General features: G+C 41.1%; 1 pseudogene across 1 annotated transcript in view; it reads right to left on the reverse strand.

The window, feature by feature from the left end:
- LOC311242110 (SLIT-ROBO Rho GTPase-activating protein 1-like) overlaps positions 1–17,722 on the reverse strand; it is a 103,802-nt pseudogene that overhangs the window by 37,963 nt on the left and 48,117 nt on the right. Inside the window, exons 2-3 of the transcript in view lie at positions 14,118–14,359; positions 13,624–13,798 (exon numbers count right to left, since the gene is read on the reverse strand). The product of the transcript in view is annotated as an SLIT-ROBO Rho GTPase-activating protein 1-like (transcript). The remainder of the gene's footprint in view (positions 1–13,623; positions 13,799–14,117; positions 14,360–17,722) is intronic.

The raw sequence follows: 17,722 nt of genomic DNA on the forward strand, positions 1-17,722 counted from the left end.
TTGATGTCGGTATTAGGTAACCTATATAAACAATAATACGAGAGCATATACAGGAACAATGAATCTCACTGCCATGTATGATGTAGCCTATACGCCATGTGTAGCCTGCCTATATGTGATCAATACAAACTTGAACTTGAATTCCATCATGTCTGTGTGCGGGTCTGCGGGAGCTCACAAGGCTGTTGTCACAATGTAAATAAGAACGTGCACTGAAAAGTTACAGTATGTAGTTGGTTGATTATTTGTATGACAGTCAGTAAACCCTTGCAAAAAGTATCCGTTTTATTTAATGAATTGAAAACATGCAGCATGCCTTTCCTCCCTGAGGCACCTGAGACAGTTAAGGAAGTTCAGAGTATCTGGGAAGATACTCCAGTCCTTCTACTCCGGAGCTCTAGAGAGCATCTGTGCCGCCCCTGTGCCTCAAATAGATTCGCTATCAGCTCTATCTTCAATCTTTCAAAATGTTCAGTTGCTATCGCTATCAGCTATATCTTAAATTTTTCAAAATGTTCAGTTGCTATTGCATGCACTCATCTGTGTTTCACTACACACTTGAGTGCATGCTTACCAACTGTTAGTCTGCAACACTACTATCACCGACATCTAAGAAGGGAGATCCCCCTTGAATGGCCCTTCTAAGGTTTCTCTCCTCCACACTGCCTGTGGAGCATTTTTCCCTATTGTTAGGTTTTAGTGAGTTTTTCCTTACCTTCGCATGGGGTATGTCTGGGAGTGCTTGCATTCTTTCATTTATTTGCATTTATTTTAAATTTGTTGGACCTTATGGTGTTCTTGTTCTGTTCTTGACTTATTGTTATGTTTTCTTCTTGACTTCTTTAAAGAAGACATGTACGGCCCATGGGGACATTAACGTGTGTTGTCGGGCCTTATAAATAAATTTGATTTGATTTGATTTGATTTGAAACATCACTGCCTGGTATTGCAACAGCCCGGCACAGGACAAGAAGGCCCTACAGAGAGTGGTGTGCTCAGCCAAGCGTACCACGGGTATTGCACTACCACCCCTGCAGGTTCTATACAACAAGAGGTGCAAATCCAGAGCCTGCAGAATAATGAAAGACCCACACCACACCAACAACAGCCTGTTCATGCTGCTGAGATCAGGCAGACGCCTGCGAACCCCAGCTACTAGGACAGAGAGGCTTCGGCTCAGCTTCTTCCCCCAGGCCATCAGAGCCTTGAACACTGAACTCTCCACACACAAGCACACATGAGCACACACACTGTACATGCTCACACACTAGCAGCCACTTTAACATGAGCAAGCACACACTCATGCTGCACACGCCCACACTTATGGCCACTAAGGAAAGGTCACTTTAAAAATAGTATAGTATAACCTGAGATTGTATAAAATAGCAATGTACAGAAAGACCCAGTGCCTCATCCGTAGCTAACAGTGTATGCACTACCACAGGACCTAGCATGTCCTCCATGCTCTGTAAATAACTTATGTACAATACCGATATGCCCTACTATGTTACTGTTTATTGCACAATGTTGTTTTATTGGATTCTATTATATGTTGTTACTACTGTATTGCACATCGTTGCGGGCAAGACCACCCACATTTCATTGTATACTTGTATGCCGTGACAAATAAAACTCTTGACTTGACTTGACATGCTAATACAGTATGTCTATTATACTATGCACTCAGGGTGTAACACTCAAGTTCAACACTATTTGACGAACAACGCCACCGACCATAAGCTGCCAGAGACGCACATCTCCTGCTGACCAGAAAACCACACACTTTTCTGATAGTGGGGTGCCTGGACACTCAGTCATTTAAAATGTATATGCGAAAGTTTCATTTTCACTTCTAATTTGAAGATAAGGATCTATAGAACAAGTTTGGCTTGAGTGTCAAGAAACCAGTTGAATTTAATAAAAATGTATCCAAAATGGCCACAATCGAAATCATGAATTCTTTAAAAACTTCTTAATGTTCACACAATTGCTGTGTAATATAATTTTGTATTGCTATTTTAAGTTAATACTGTGTGAGGAATCAACTGGAGTTCAAATATTGACCTGATGGAGGTGTTGCTGAGCAATGGGAATCCCTTTGAGGAGGGCAGTAAAGACCTGGGCCCTCATTCATCAACGTGGACGTAGAATATGTTCTATTTCCACACGTAAGCACGGAATGTAGAACTAGTGTACGCACAGGGAAGTCGGGATTCATCACACGGTGCGTACGCAGGCTCTACGCTCCTCCGTAGAACTTTGTTCTACCGTCAATGCTCGTGCATGATTATCCATATATGGTCATGAAAGTGAGGAAACACCCCCCATGGGATGTGAAATAATGGACTGACCCGAGCGGTACTCTGAGAAACTCCACGGCGAATTCACTGCTGTCGAACCAAGAAGACACTATCGCGTATTATGGGATAAATAAAAGGCGGATTTGTAAACGGTGATGTCAGATATCAACGGCTCCCTAAGACCATTGCTGCAATTCTGCCTGGACAGCTCAAAATACTAATAAAGACCGTTCGTTGACCACTGTTTGGCGTTGGTTGTGTGTCATTATAACCGTGCTGTAATATGAATGCCTTTGTGTTCGATTGGCTATATGATTTTTAGAGGCATCTATTTTGTTGTCGGCTAATAAAGACCGCGCTGGAATATGACTGCCTTTTCCCGTGTTGTTTGATTAATACCCAGGGATTAAAGTTCTCCTCAATTTGATTCCAAATCGCGATGGATCTCCCGTCAATTTTCTACCTGCTGCATATGATTTCTAGAGGCATACTACAATCCATTTTGATGTCAGTATTGGGTAGCCTACATAAACAATAATACGAGAGCTATACAAGAACAATGAATCTTACTGCCATGTATGATGTAGCCTATACGCCATGTGTAGCCTGCCTATATGTGATCAATACAAACATGAACTTGAATTCCATCATGTCTGTGTGCGGGTCACTGCGGGAACTCACAAGGCTGTTGTCACAATGTAAATAAGAACGTGCACTGAAAAGTTACAGTATGTAGTTGGTTGATCATTTGTATGACAGTCAGTAAACCCTTGCAAAAAGTATCCGTTTTATTTAATGAATTGAAAACATTCAGCATCGCCTTCCTCCCGGCATCCAGCAATAACATGTATCAGGCAAATGCGCATCGCAACATTGACTGAGTGGAATCCCTTTCTATTCACATAACTGCATTTGTGATGGAGCTTTGACAGCTACAGTAACAGTCTATTGGTCGATCCATCTCCAATATCACGATGGACCGTGCCGCGGTGGCAAAGACCCGAGGGTGGAGAGGATCTTGAATGAATTCCATCATCATATATGTTGTGTGTCTGTCCACTATGTTTGTTACTTTGTTATTCCCCCCCCCCCTATCTATGTAAAGCGACCTTGGGTCTCTTGAAAAGCGCTATATAAAATGAAGCTATTATTATTATTATTATTATTATTATTATTATTATTATTATTATTATTATTATTATTATTATTATTATTATTATTATTATTATTATTATTATTATTATTATTATTATTATTATTATTATTATTATTATTATTATTATTATTATTATTATTATTATTTTTTTTTTTTTTTTTTTTTTTTTTTTAAACAGTGCACATAAATATTTACATGGGTATCACATGGTTAGTTGTCTGGTTCCCCTACTGTTGTTTTCTAGGTATTTGATACAAAGGCTGATTGTGTATCTCCCTTAAACAGGCATAAACAGGTAATTCCTACTCAAAGACAATAAATGCTGACTAAGGTTTGTATGTGTGATCTGGGTCCAGAGACCCTCCTTGAGTTTCTTACTTCCCTTCTCCTTCGTCCTTTCTTTTTTTTTCTCTTGTTTATTAACTTTCACTTTGCCTTTTGTTTCACCCATACACAAACCACATCATCCCTGAATATTTAATATCACACCGTTAAACAGACATAAATAATAAGGTATAAAAGCATTCAGCACTTGTAATATCCCAAAAACAAAATAGATAATATTAACTAAAGTACAGGTGTGTGACATGGGTTCATAGACCCTGCTTGAACATCTTTCCTCCTTTACCCTTCGCTCTCTTGTGTTGCATTTGGTTCTTCCTCTGTGATGTCGTTCTCGTTCCTTTTATAATCCTCCCACTTTCCCCATCTTTCCCCAAATTTCTCTTCCTGTAACCTCAGCATGTGTGTTATCCTTTCCATATCCTGTATTTCTTCCACTATTCCTACCCATTTTGCTATTGTCGGTGGGTCTTCCTTATACCACAGTCTCGTTATTGCTTTTCTGGCCGCTATCAACATTATCTTTATTAAATATTTGTCCCCCCCTTGTATTCCCTTGTGTGTCAGGTCTCCTAAGTAAAGCACCAGTCCTGTTTGTGGTATCCCGTATCCTAATATTCTGATCATTGCTTCCCCTATCTCCTCCCAATACCCCTTCAGCTTCTGACATCCCCAGAATATGTGCGTGTGATTTGCCCCCTCCTTCCCACACATCCTCCAGCATGCTTTTTGTGTTGGTGCATATTTTCCCTTCAGCTCTGGGGTTATAAAGAATCTGATTATGTTTTTCCATCCAAATTCTTTCCATATTCTCGATCCTGTTGTTGAGTGTTGTACCTCGCATATGTTCCCCCATTCCTTCCCTGTTATTTCTATCTCTAGCTCTCTCTCCCATTTCTGCCTTATGTAATCGGTCGTGTGTCCCTTGCTGGTCATTATAGCCCGGTATATTGCTGATATTACTCTTCCTTGCCCCCCTTCGTATGCCCATACTATCATATTTATTATTCCATTCTGTTCCTCGTCTTTGGCCCCCCTTATTTCTTTGTTGTAGTAGTCTCTAACCTGTAGATATCTGAAGTGGTCCCTGTTTTCTAGTCCAAATTTCTCCTTTAATTTTTGTAGTGTCTGCATTTCTCCCTTCTCTATCATTTTGCATATTGCTGTTGCCCCCCCCCTCTCCCACCTTCTGAATCCGTGGTCTAACCTCCCTGGTTTGAATCTCTTGTCATGTGCTACCCATCTCAGGACCCCTGACTGCTTCTCCAATTTGTGTGTTTTTACTACTCTGTTCCATATGGTCAAGGTGTATTTGGTGATTGGATCTAATAGTCCCTCTTTTTCTTTAAATAGTTCCCTATCCCCCACCAGAGCTTGTACCTTGTATCCCTCCCCTTCTTTTTCAATGTCTTTCCATCTTGCCTCATATCTGTCGTTACACCAGCACGTCACTGCTCTCAGTTGTGCTGCATAGTAATAATCTTGTAGGCTGGGTACTGCCATCCCTCCCTCTTCCTTTGGTAGTTGTAGTGTTTTATATCTGACCCGTGGTCTTCTCCCCGCCCATATGAACCTCGATATCAGTCTGTCCCACTCCCTGAATTGATTCTGTGGTATTTGTATGGGTAATGACTGGAATAGGTACAGTAACCTTGATAGTATGTTCATTTTAATGACCTCTATTCTTGAATTGAAGTCCAAGGGCATTACTGTCCATCTCTCTAGGTCTCTCTTTATGTTCTGATTTATCTGTGTATAATTCGCCTCAAACAGTTTCTCCACCCCTCTCGTGATGTTCACCCCTAAGTATTTAATCTTGTCCATGTCCCATCTTATCCCGTACTGTTCTCTAATTTCCGTCGTTGGAGAATAGTTCCATGCTAAGGTCTGTGTCTTTGTCACGTTTAGTTTGTATCCTGAGTAGTGGCCATATTCCTTCAGTAGATCCATCAGTGCCGGGAAGCTCTTTTCTGGTTGCCTCATGTATACTATCACGTCGTCTGCAAATAGGCCTAGTTTATATTCCGTTCCCTTTATCCTTACTCCCTTGATGTCCTCGGTCTGTCTGATCAGTTGTGCCAGTGGTTCTATGAAAACGGCGAAGAGCGTCGGTGAGAGACAACATCCCTGTCTGGTAGCCCTCTCTAATCTGATTCTATCCGTCAAGCTGCCATTCACCTTAACCCTCGCTGTCGGTTCTTGATATAGTGCCTTGATCATCTTCATCGCCCTCTCGTTCAGTCCGAACCTCATCAATGTTTTATATAAAAATGTCCAGCTCACACTGTCGAACGCTTTTTCTGCATCTAGGCTAATCAGTACCGCGCTACCCCCTTGTTTTTGTATCTCCTCTACTATGTGTAATGTCTTTCTCACGTTGTCCTGTGTCTGTCTCCCTTTAATAAATCCAGTTTGATCTTCATCTATAATGTCTGGCATAAACGTCTCAAATCTTTTTGATATTATCGATGTATACATCTTGTAATCTACGTTGAGTATGGACACAGGTCTGAAACTACTACATAATTCCCTATCCTTCCCTTCCTTCGGTATCGTGGTGATTATGGCTTCCTTCCACGAGGGGGGCATTTTTCCCTCTTCCATCGTGTGTCTGAACGCCGCCCCTAACATGGGTGCTAATTCAGTTCTAAATGTCTTGTAATGGCTGCTTTTTTATATAGCGCTTTTTATCCAAAGCGCTTTACAATTTGTTACTCACATTTTACCCATTCACACACCGATGGCGGAGGCAACCATGCAAGGTGCCAACCTGCTCATCGGGAGCAATTAGGGGTTAAGTGTCTTGCTCAAGGACACATCGACACGCTGCCTGGGAGGAGCAGGAATCGAACCGGGAACCTCCGGATTGCCAGACGACTGCTCTACCTCCTGAGCCAAATTCCCTATTTATCCTGGCCTTTACTTCTTTGATTTCTCCGAGCGTTTCCTGTTCTTTTGATATCTGGTGTCTCCCCTCTAGCTTCTTCAGCTTCCCTATCAGATTGTGATATGTCTCCGTTCTGGCCTTCTTCAGCATTGCTGTTTTTTCCATCAATTTCCCCCTTATCACTACCTTCAGTGTGTCCCATAGAATGTTCGGGTCTACCGCCCCGTTGTCATTTTCTTCCTTATATCTGGCTATCTCCTCCTTGATCTGACTCACCACCCCTTTGTTATTTAATATTCCTACATTTAGTCTCCAAATCGTGTTCCTCCGTCTCCCTTCTAGATCTACTGTCAGATATATGGCACTGTGATCCGATATGTCCGCTACTCCTATACTGCTCTCCCGTGCCCTGTAACTGTCCCCTGTCGTCATCAAAAAGTAGTCTATTCTCGCATATGTCACGTGTGGGTGTGAGTAATGTGTGTATTCCCTGTCCATGGCGTGCATCTCCCTCCAAACGTCTGTAATTCCCATTTCCGTCATCTGAATATTCATATATCTACTGATGGGCGCCCGTCCTTTTCTAGTACTCGTGGTGTCTAGGTCGTGATTCAGTACTACGTTAAAATCTCCCGTACATATCAATATCCCTTCTAGTTCCAACACTATCATGTCAAAAATGGTCTCATATAAATCCCTCTCACTCTCTGGGGGTGCATAAACATTTACTAACGTAACCATTTGGCCCTCCATTTTCCCCTTCACCAGAACAAACCTTCCTTCCTTGTCTCTTACTTCCTTGATCAATTCAAATTTGACTGTGTTTTTGATTAACGTGATTACTCCTCTCCTCGGGTTTTGTTCAAAGGAACTATAGTATGCATTTTCATATCCAAATCTCTTCAGTTTCTCATGACCCTGTGCTACCAAATGTGTCTCCTGCAGAAAAATCACTTCCATCTAATTTTTTTTACATTTCAACATCACTTTGCCCCTTTTTATCGCATTATTCATTCCATTAACGTTTAACGACATCATTTTTATACCTTTAACCCTTGTCATCTTTCTTCTTCTTTCGCCTGTCAGTCCCCCCCATGTCACACTCATTCCCCCCTCCGGTTGGAGCCTCCGCTCTCTTCACCGAATACATATAGTGATTAACATAAATAAAAAACATAAACTTTACATAAAGTGCTCCCAAGGCGTTCGGGGGGTCCCTGTGTCCCCCCCTGTCCCCTGCTGGTGGGTGAGGGGTAATTGCCCTCCTAACGAGGGGCCCCCTCCTGACGGCTTGGGGGTTTGAAACCCTTGCCCCCAATCGCTCGTCATATTTGTCCAGCTTTCTTACTGTTTTTTTTTTGCTTTCGAGCTCCTGGTCAAAAAGCGCTCTGTCCTTCCTTTTGATCAAAGACCCTCTTTTCTTGGTCCCTCTCAATGTGACTCATATGTTTCATTGTCCCTCCTTCCTCCCATATCCGTGTGCGGTGCCTCCCGTGTACCCCTTATTATTTTCTTTTCCTCTCCTCTATTTTCTATGTGATGTCCATTTATCCCCTTAATCCCTCCCAACTGTGTTACTCACAGCATGTGTCTATATATTTGTTTCAGTATGTTCTGTGTCTCGCCTATCAAACCTAGTTATATTTCCATTTATTTCCTCCATCAGCTTGTGTATTATGTGTCCATGTATACGTTACGTTCATTTCTATATCCTGCCTCTACCTGGGAATGTGTGCTTATGTATATGTTATTTCAGTTTCTATACTTTGTCTCTATTTGAATAGTTTTTTCAATCTCTTGTGTGTGTACTCATCCGTTCGCCTCCTCCCGCCTCCTCTCCGTCTGGCCTCCTCATCCGTCTCAGTCCTCGCTCCGTCACGTTTCACCTCCGCCTCCTCCTCTCTCCTCCCTCCTGTTTCGGTCTCCGGCTCTGATCCACCTGCGTGCTCCCTCCAATCTCTGGTGCAGGCTCCGCGTCTGTTCCTCCCGCCTCCTTCCTTCTCCGTCCTCCGACATCCTCATCCCTCGCCGTCTCATCTCTCGCTCCGCTTCTCGTGCCGTCGCGTACGTCACCGTCCCTTCCTCCCAGTGAATCCTTAGCGAGGTCATGGGTGACTGGAATCTCATTCCGTTTTCTTTCAGGGTTTTCTTCAGTCCCGCGTAGGACCTGCGTGTTATCGCTACCGCTGTCGAGTAGTCGTGATCAAATGATAGTCTTTTCCCTTCGATTTCAATCTTCTTGGTCCACGCGGTTCTGAGTACCAATTCCTTAACCTCGAATCTCAGAAAGTTAATAATCACCGCCCTCGGAGGTCTGTCCGGTTGTGGTCTCGGAGCCAACGCCCTGTGGGCCCTCTGTATCTCCATTTTTTCCAGTCCCGTTTCCTTCATTTGTTCTTTGATAAGTTTTTCCACATATAGGGTCACCGATTCCCCTTCGACTCCTTCTTTCAGTCCCCATATTCTGATGTTATTTCTCCGAGACCTCCCCTCCATGTCCGACATCTTTGTCTCCATCTGTTCTTGTTTCTGAATCACACATGTTAATACCTCGTGTATCTCCGTGTTCCATTCCTCCGCGTGAGCAGTCCTAGTCTGTAACTCGGTCATGTTTCTGTTCTGTTCCGCCATCTTCTCCTCCACCCTTTTGATTTCTGTATTCATTTCACCTCTGAAGTCCTCCTGTTCCTTCCTCAATTCCTCCCGTAGCTTCCCAATATCATTCCTTATCGTGTCCGTGTTCAGTTTTATCGCCGCTGTTATGTTCTCCAGTATCCCGGCCTGCATGACCACGGCCCATCCTGGCATTCCCGTGTCTGCCTCAGCGGTACCTCCCCCTTCTTTCGTCTGGCTTTTCTCGGCTTCGCTCCGGGGATTCTGTTTCTTCGGATTCTCTCCTTCTCGTATGTTCTCCATTTCTATTTCCTTCACAATCGTTGTCTCTTCCTTACTTCTCGTGAGCATTTTCCTTTTTAATTACTTTTCGGGTCTTTTTTTATCAATTTTTTCACTCATTTGACCAGGAGCTCTTTTGCACGTGTGTTTACCCGTCTGCTCTCATACCGGAAGTCCTATTATTATTATTATCATCACATCTGTGCGGGAGCTCACAAATAGACTGTTAGTCTCAGTGAAGTTTCAACAGAGGTCATCTATTCTAACCAACAAATTGAAGTAGAAAGCATTTCGTGACCAATCTTATTTGGAAACATGACACACAAAATAATTTGCTTTTTATTCGAAACAATATCTAATCGCGTTTGGAGGTTGGTGTTTTGCGTCTGCCCCCCGTGCCAAACAAGCAGGCCAACCTCTTGTTCGCGTGTGAGCCCGTTATAATTACACTACTGTCGCTATTTTACAATGAACTATAATGAATTACGGGTCATACAGAAGTTGAACACTAATGCACGGAAGCTTATTTCCGCCTTGAAACTAATGCAGGACTGAGGAGTGCTTATGCGTAGTAACGATATTCTACCACTGGGCGCGAGGTACGCCAGGTCCGACCTGTGCGTAGATGTAAGCACGGAGTCAAGTTCAAATCGAAATTGATGAATCCCACTCTTTGCTTAGAAATGATCGTACGCACAGGGTAAGCACAGATCTGTGCGTAGAACACGTTGATGAATGAGGGCCCTGGTTACATTAGACAATAAGGTGTGTGAGTCTGCGGCTGCTGCCCTATCTGTCCATCAACTCGAGTCTACGGGACAAGAGCAGTACAACAATTTCAGGAAGAGTGCTTGAATCAAATGACAGACTTCTGACAGCACCGATCAAGCGAAATAACTTACTGTTGTTCCATGAGAAGAAAACACAGAAGAAGACAGCAAATAAGCTGAGAATGCAGCACTTCAAACATCATGCAGAGCTCTATGGGAAAGCTTTTATTGTGCTAGACACAATACACGTCAAGTAGAGATATTTCTGTTGACGAGGAGGTAGTTGCGCCAGGTGTAACAAGACATTTTCATTGTTTAATATAAACAGTGTTGGGCAAGTTACTTTAAAAAAGTAACTAGTTACAGTTACTAGTTACTTCTTCCAAAAAGTAACTAAATTACTTACTCAGTTACAAATTATAAAAGTAACTAGTTACTTCAGAAAGTAACTATTAAGTTACTTTCAAGTACAATTTTGCTCAAATGTGACCCGACCTCCACCCCTCTTTAACGGAACATAAAATACATGTGCATGTTCAATTATATATGATAAATCTGAATATTATAATGAAAACTTAATACAATACATTATTATTAACATAAACAATGTACACAAATCTAAACTATTTTAATGTTGCTGTGGGACAAAGTGAGACTAGCCTCCAATCAAATGCCATGTATGTATATTATTATAATTACTATGTTTATATAGTGAATCGATACAAATGAAATACCACAATAGATGTTTTGGAATTTTGATATTTATTCAACAGGCCACAACTGGGGAAAATTGAATTATGCTTTTTAAGCACTATACCACAAATAAATAACAAATTAACCTTTTAGTGCAAATAAAACTTCAGACAATTGGTAGATACAGTTTACTGTACTTCCAAGTATTTTCTTCCTCGAAAAAGTAGAAAAGTGTAACAATATGAGGTGCTTTTAATGTAACTGAAAATGTTACTGACCTCAGCAGCCCTAAAGCTTAATATCTTATTATCAGCAGCCCTAAAGCTTCATATCTCATTCTCAGGAAACCTAAAGCTTCTTATCCTTTTCTCAGGAAACCTAAAGCTTCTTATCCTTTTATCAGGAAACCAAATATAAACAGGTAATACATCTCCATAAAAACAAATCTCTTTCTCTGGCCATTGTTGACAATCTCACTTCAAGAGGCTGCAGCCAGCCAATACATCTAAATAAAATTATGCTTTTTAACAAATAACAAATTTACTTTGTACAACAGAAAGACTCAGAAGAAGCTTCTATCCCCAGGCCATCAGGCTGCTAAACGAACAATGAATGAACACTACACAACAACAACCACCAAACGCACATAGCACACACATCCACACGCACACACTCACTTTAAACAAACACACTGTAGCACCCACTCCACACACTTATAGCACACACCCACTTTAAACAAACACACTGTAGCACCCACTCCCCACACTTTATATTTATGGATGAAGGATTGCACTACAACTCGTACACCTTACTGTAAATTGTACCTAAAATTGTACCTCATCCCATTTCTGCTTTGCACTAGATAGTACTGTACATTAGTACACTGCATAGTATTGTGTATTGTATATTATATGGTAACTCAGAACATTGTACATATGTCTATACCGAACACTGTGACCTCATTTTCTTCTTCTAAATTCATGCTATATTATGTTATTATGTTATTTGATACTATCTTGTCTAGCACAGTCTCTGGAGCGTAACAGTAAGAAGCATTTTGTATGAAAGTATTCTGTACTTCTGTATGACAACTATTAAAGAACTTGAACTTGAACTTGAACTTGAACTAGTGCAAATAAAACGTCAGACAATTGGTAGATACAGTATACTGTACTTCAAGTATTTTCTTCCTAGAAAAAGTAGAACAGTGTAACAATATGAGGTGTTTTCAATGTAACTGAAAAGTGCAATGTATAGCAAAACGAAGGAATCCAAATGTAAACAGGTAATACATAAAAAAAAAATATACATCTCCATAAAAATACATCTCTTTCTCTGGTCACTGACAATGTGCTTATAAAATTAATATCTTGAAACCAGATACCCTTGCCAGTCCATTCAGAGTTCATCCCAGGAGATATAAAGAGCAGTTTCTACGTCAAATGTATATACTTCTTTTCTGGACTATTTTCGTATCACAAACAGTACTGTATTTGCAAATCTGGTATGTCATAAATGTATAGATGTAGCAGTACTGTCTATCTGTATGTCATATATGTTACGATGAATTGAAAATGGGGGACCCTGATGTAAACAAGACGAAAGTCTTTCTCTGGTCTGCATCCCCTTAACAATTGTATGTATTGAGCTGTACTGTACTGTACCCATTCTGCAATCTGTTAATAAAGTTTTCAATCAATCAATCAATCAATCAATCAATCAATCAGGTTACTGACCTCAGCAGCTTCTTATCATTTTTATCAAGAAACCAAATATAAACAGGTAATACATCTCCATACAAATAAATCTTTCTCTGGCCATTGTTGACAATCTCACTTCAAGAGGCTGCAGCCAGCCAATACATCTAAATTAAATTATGCTTTTTAAGCACTATACCACAAATAACAAATTAACTTTGTAGTGCAAATACAACTTCAGACAATTGGTAGATAACAGTATACTGTACTTCAAGTATTTTCTTCCTCGAAAAAGTAGAACAGTGTAACAATATGAGGTGTTTTCAATGTAACTGAAAAGTGCAATGTATAGCAAAACAAAGGAATCCAAATGTAAACAGGTAATACATAAAAAAAATACATCTCCATAAAAATAAATCTCTTTCTCTGGCCATTGTTGACAATCTCACTTCAAGAGGCTGCAGCCAGCCAATACATCTAAATTAAATTATGCTCTTTAAGCAATTAACCAAAAATGTAAGACACCCTATCAAGCTATCCATTCACCCCTTCTTGTCATTGAACCAGTGGTTGTATCTCAAAACCAAAAGCTTCTCAAACTTCTGGTCAGATAGCCTGTTTCTCAGTGGAGTCAAGACTAGCTTCCCCAAGCTAAAAAGTCTCTCTACTGGGGCACTGGATGGAGTGGCTGCATTATGCCGAGGTGAAATCTTCTTTATCAGTGCAAATCCATTAAGAGAGTCTATCCCTTGTTCTCCTGATTTGAAATAATCTGCAACTTGACTTTCAGCAGTATCAGACGTGTCATTCTCATCCTCAAAGGAAAATAACTCATCCTCTATGGCAGAGTCTGTGCTGAGGTGGCGTGTTGGTGGGATGGTACCTGCTTGCTGGTCTTCTTCTTGGACAATTTTCCGACACTCTGCCAGCAGACTTGCCTTGGCCTTGTCCTTCCTATCCTGTGTCCGCAGCCAACGTAGTTTGAACTTGGGCAAAGTCACAGCAGCCAAGACAGCATCCTCGCTTTCCAGCACCTCTGCAAATCTTGTTTTGACTGCCTGAAATTATACATAAGGATGCAAAGTCCATATTATATTATCTGTATCTATCCCTATCCAGATAGAGAGATATGCATTATAGACTATTATGAACATATTTATAGATATTTAATTTGACATTAACCTATATTAATTTCCCTATATGCCTATACATTCTATTTCTTTACAACAAGGCTTTGAAGGTCCATCATCTCATCTGTAGTCATAATGATTCATAACTGTAAAGGCTAGAATAGAATAGTTATCTTTTCCCATTCATATAATAAAATAAATGTATTGGGTAATTTGTTGAAGATCTAAAATAAATTAAAGTTCTTACTGTGACAATTGCCTCTGGAAGGTCAATTAGGATGTGCAGGCCACTCTTCAGTTGCAGGGTCTTGGATATCAATGTCTCCAGCGTGGGTAGGAGTGTGCCATGGAAACAATGATCTTCTCCCTGAAGAATGTCTAAGGCAACTGTAAGTGGCTTCATGACCGTACAGTACTCCTTAATGAACTGGTGTTCTCGTTCTGAGATGGCTGTCAATCCAAACTTGGACGAGATGGTGTTCAGCTCAACTATAGGAATCCCAGATATACGAGCCAGGGCATCATAGAATGAGTTCCATCTTGTGGTGCATGGGACTAACAGCTTCTTGGAAATTACATCATGCACAGTCTCTGCAGCCACCGCTGACCGACTTGCTTTATTCCACAACCCTGTGCATTTTGTGGTAGTACTTCTGTAAACATGTTTTGTTCCGGTTGTTGACAGTAACCACTTCTCAATATCAGTGCATGACACCAGGTTCAGGGTGTGTGACGCTCATCTCTGATGTGGCGGCAACGTGATCACAGTATCGTCTTCATCACCACTATCATCAAAAACAACACGGGTCTGCAAGGCTTCACTGATGTCAGTAAACGTCACCTCATCCTCGTCATCATCAGAGTCATCCCGTTCCACTGGCTGATGCATTTTGAAGGCCTTTACAAAATTTGAGCCATTATCTGTGACTGTTGTGGTGATTTTGAATGATATCCCATATGAGGAGTAGATATGGTCAAGTTCCTTTGCAATTTTGTCGTATGTATGGCGTCCCTTGAACCTCCTGCATGCCAGGGCTGCCTTACCTCGCTTCATGCTTTGCGGATTTATCCAATGCGCCGTTACGCCTAGATAGCTCTTGTTACATGCAGTCCATATGTCTGCTGTTGTAGACACATATTCTAACTTCTCAAACGTTTGTTTGAGCTCCACATTCATTTGAGTATATTGGGCTTCTATATAGTTCGAAAACGTCTTTCTACACGGTAGGGCTACTCCTCCTCTGACCGGTATTTTGGCAACTAGTGCCCTGAATGAGTCCGACTCAACTGTAGATAATGGCAGCATATCCTCCACGACGTACCTGGCTACCAGTTTGTTCAGTTCGGTCCGAGACAAAACGTGTGGTGGATCCTTAAAATCAAGCTTCGGTTGCTTAGGTTTTGTGGCACTGTCTCCTTCTCCTTCGGAGGTCTTAGCCACTAATTTCGTGGAAGCATGCGACGTTGAAATATGTTTGAGTAAGTTTGAATTACTCGACACCGACGTGGATAAGTACTTTTGCCCAGGGCATAATGTGCATTTCACAATTACACTCGTTCCTTTAATTTCTTTGAGGGAAAAGTAATGGCTATACTTCCATTTAGAGAAGGCTACTTGTTTTGGTGCAGTTGGGCTCGCCATTCCTGTCTCTCGTTGACTGTGACTCGCTTGTCTTGTTGTTAAGTTCTAAGTTGTGTGTAAACTTGCTTTTGAAGACCCGCCCCAACTCTACCTCTGATTGGCTTACCATGCAAATGTACTCAACCTCAGCCAATCGGCAGCATGTTTATACGCTTGTCCCAGCGCCCACTAACAAAAAAAAAAGTATTGTCTCTCGGCGCAGATATCAAGTTGACGGCTTTAATCATAGTAACGCGCCGCATTTTTTTGCAGTAACGTTAGATTACTCGTTACTGAAAACAGTAATGGCGTTAGTAACGCCGTTACTTATAGCGCCGCTATTCTCATCACTGAATATAAATGCATTTTTTATTCCAATCCCGATTTGTATTTGAGATTCCCAAATCCCATCTGATTTGACTTCTTCGTGTCCCTCAGTGAGTATAATACCAGCATTCAACTGTATGCGCCACAGTGGTTTGTATCATCATCATCATCACCACCCACGCTATGCATAAAATATATAGGTCCGCGGAGAGGCACGCTGAGGAGGCCATGCAAACTGCAATGGAATATAGGGCATCTCTCTCTCTTTACCTAATATTTTTATTCTATCCTGACATTTTTCAGTTGGAAGGGCAGTCTATATGCGTGACGGAACTTTTATTTATTTATTTATTTTCAAAAAGGGCACTTTTTTACGAGGCTCAAAAAGGCAGGTGCTCAAGCACCCCTTGGGCTCTATGTGTGCACGTGCCTGGGGCCGGCTGTCATGTATGCAACCTGTATGTACGCATGTTTTTGATTGTTATTCCCCCCAAATAAAGGCCATCATTCTTGCCCCCAACAATTCCCCCCCCCCTCTTTCTTTAATCACCCCTTACATTTCCTGGACCAGAGTCTCCATCATTATTATTATTATAGATGGGAATCACAGCAGGGATCATTTTTGGAGTTTTGTGTCCCACTCTCAGGAATTCTACAGTTTTTGCCTAGTTACGTGTTGTTTCGCTGTTCTGTATTGCACTCTACATGTTGCTTTAATTCACCTCAGATGTTTTCAATCGAGTGCCCTGGGTTTGTTAGCCAGCAGGGGAACTCAAATGTTTTCTGAAAACGTTAAAAGTTAAAAGATTTAATATATAATATATGTACTTATTATTATTGTATTATGTATACATTGTATATTTTCGTAAATACGTCAACTTATGGCTATAACATAACATACAATACCTTTTTCCTGTGGTCGATTAGTATATTATTTACATATTTTAAGTGAGAATGGGCTGTGTACTGTATAAGATCTGTTGGCAGGATGCTTACATAGTTTGAAATGTTTACTTGTTAGTACATCAAGTTATGTCAAGCAATTGCCTTCCAACACTGGCCGTCATAAACTGTTTGTGCTATTTGGAAGAATTACGTTTGACTTCAGGCATGCAAGAGGAGAAGGGAGTTGAGGAAGGAAGGGAGAATAATTCAATAACGTTTGGAGAGAGCAAAACTATTTCTGACTGTACTTTGTATTTTTACTTTCGATACTTAACCCTCGAGTCAACCTTTAAAAAACCCACTACCTGTCTCCCTAGTGACCGAAACTGCGATCTCAGTAAAAACATATCTTTTTCATGTATTGTTCCAATTTTCTTTCATGAATATAATTATTAACTTCAGTCCTCACCATACATATCGAATATTTATTCATTTTCAGGATTTCAACCATTTCTTAAATTAGGGTTAGGGTTAGGGGGTTAGGGTTAGAGTTAGGGTTAGGGTAACCCTAGGGTAACCCTAACCCTAACCCCCTAACCCTAACCCCCTAACCCTAACAATAACTATAACCGTAACCCTAACCTGTCCAGTTCTGCGACTAGGGTGAAAGGTGTTCACGTGCTTAATAGTGATTGTTTTTAAAAAACAAACATGGATTATTGTAATGTGAGTCCAAGATGTGATGGGGAGAGTGGGGTAATTTGTGCCAAGGGGCAAGTAGTGTCACCCCTGTTATCTAGAAAACCATAGAAGAAGTTGGTCATGTGACAACATATTTTTGAAGAGGCATCCATGCAAAAAAGGGAGACACATGGCTTGAGAGTTAAGCACATTTAAGTTCAAAAAAATTTTTTTTGCACTCCAATGTAAAATTTGTATGATCAAGGTTTTTTGATTGGGTTAGGGTTTGAACAAGGCTGGGCAACTACACCTCGTCCACCCTGTCTCTCAGCACCGGC

This window comes from Notolepis coatsorum, assembly GCF_963971535.1.
Source record: "Notolepis coatsorum genome assembly, chromosome: 15".
Taxonomy (NCBI): Eukaryota; Metazoa; Chordata; class Actinopteri; order Aulopiformes; family Paralepididae; genus Notolepis; species Notolepis coatsorum.